The sequence below is a fragment of the Gossypium hirsutum genome, chromosome A07 (genome assembly GCF_007990345.1).
Source record: "Gossypium hirsutum isolate 1008001.06 chromosome A07, Gossypium_hirsutum_v2.1, whole genome shotgun sequence".
NCBI classification, from domain to species: Eukaryota; Viridiplantae; Streptophyta; class Magnoliopsida; order Malvales; family Malvaceae; genus Gossypium; species Gossypium hirsutum.
In genome coordinates, this window is record NC_053430.1 from 38340197 (window position 1) to 38341760 (window position 1564).

Consider the following 1564-nt stretch of genomic DNA (forward strand, 5'->3'; position numbering starts at 1 on the left):
TGTGATGTGTCTCCGACAAATTCGACCTCCGAGCTCTTAACACTACAAAACAGGGAAAAAGGAAACAGGGTAAGCACTTTGTGCTTAGTAAGCTCATGTAACAAGAATTATACTTACATAATATTTCAATACAATGCAATAAACTTTCATATATCTATCAATGCATTATTACCCTACATGCACAAACTCAACATTCAAGTTAGTCTAATAATTTCCATGTATCAATAATATATATCATGATTGATGAGCTCATCGATACCATGATTCCATTCCCTTTTTATTTTTCAATATTTATCCCGTTGAATTTCTCGAAATCAGTTCAGGCTAATTTTTTTCCTCTTATCAAACGCACATTAATTCAAGAGCCTTGGAATCTAAATTACATCCAGGCTAATTCACCCGTAAATTGATACGATTACTCAATCCTGCTTATTAATCCTATTTTCAGCAACATATTCTTCGGGAGGGCTATACATACAAAAGGATATAGGATCACCCGTCCGGGCTAGATCCTTTTTACCATTATTCATTTTTAGAGATCCATCGAATTCTCCTTCATTCAACCGGGATTTCTTCCCTTTTTATCAAATATATCATGTTTCATCAATTTCACAATGACATTAAATTATTCACATCATTAACATACATTTAAAGCATTAAGAATATAATTCAAGTTACCGAATTACCTCGATACTTGTTAGTATACAAAAATTTACTAATCTCGACCTTTTTCCTTTCCTCATCTAGTTATATTTGAATTCTGGATTAATAAATAAATTTAATTATCAATTTAATGAATTTCATGTTCATATGCAACATTCTATATATTCCACTATTATTTATAGTTAATTCAAAGATGTCTACTTGAGTCATAATCACTAAATTATTTTATCTTGAGCTAAAGAACTCTAAATTAGGATCCGATAATTTTCCCTGAAACTAGACTCACATATCATCTACCATAATATTTTTATAATTTTTGGTTTAGCCAATAAGTACATTTTATTCTTTAAGTTCACCCCTGTTCTGCTATTCTAACAGTTCTGACCCTTCTTCACTAAAAATTAATTATCTGTTCATACAGAATTTGGATGATATTCCTGTTTGTTTTTCTTAAAAATAGACTCATTCAGGATTCTAAACATATAATTTAAACCCCTAATTATTTTTCTTCAATTGTTTATAATTTTTCAAATTCAGAATAGGGGAACCCAAATTCATTCCGACCTTGTCTCACAAAATTTATTATATCTCATGATTTACAAATACATTTCTTATATTGTTTCTTCTATAAGAAACTAGACTCAATAGATTTAATTTAATATTTTTTTCATCTTCTAATTCAATTTTTTGGGAATTTTATGGTGATTTTTCAAAGTTTTCCTACTGCTGCTGTCCAAAACTGTTTTAGTGCAAGTTGTTTATTTACCATTTTTCCCCTAAGCTTTTAATAATAAGAATTTCGTCCCTACTCAGTTAGCCTCTTAATTGAGCTGATTTTTTTCTCAATTAACACTTTATTCTATCACTTCAAACTACTTTATAACCTTTGGGAATCAGAATT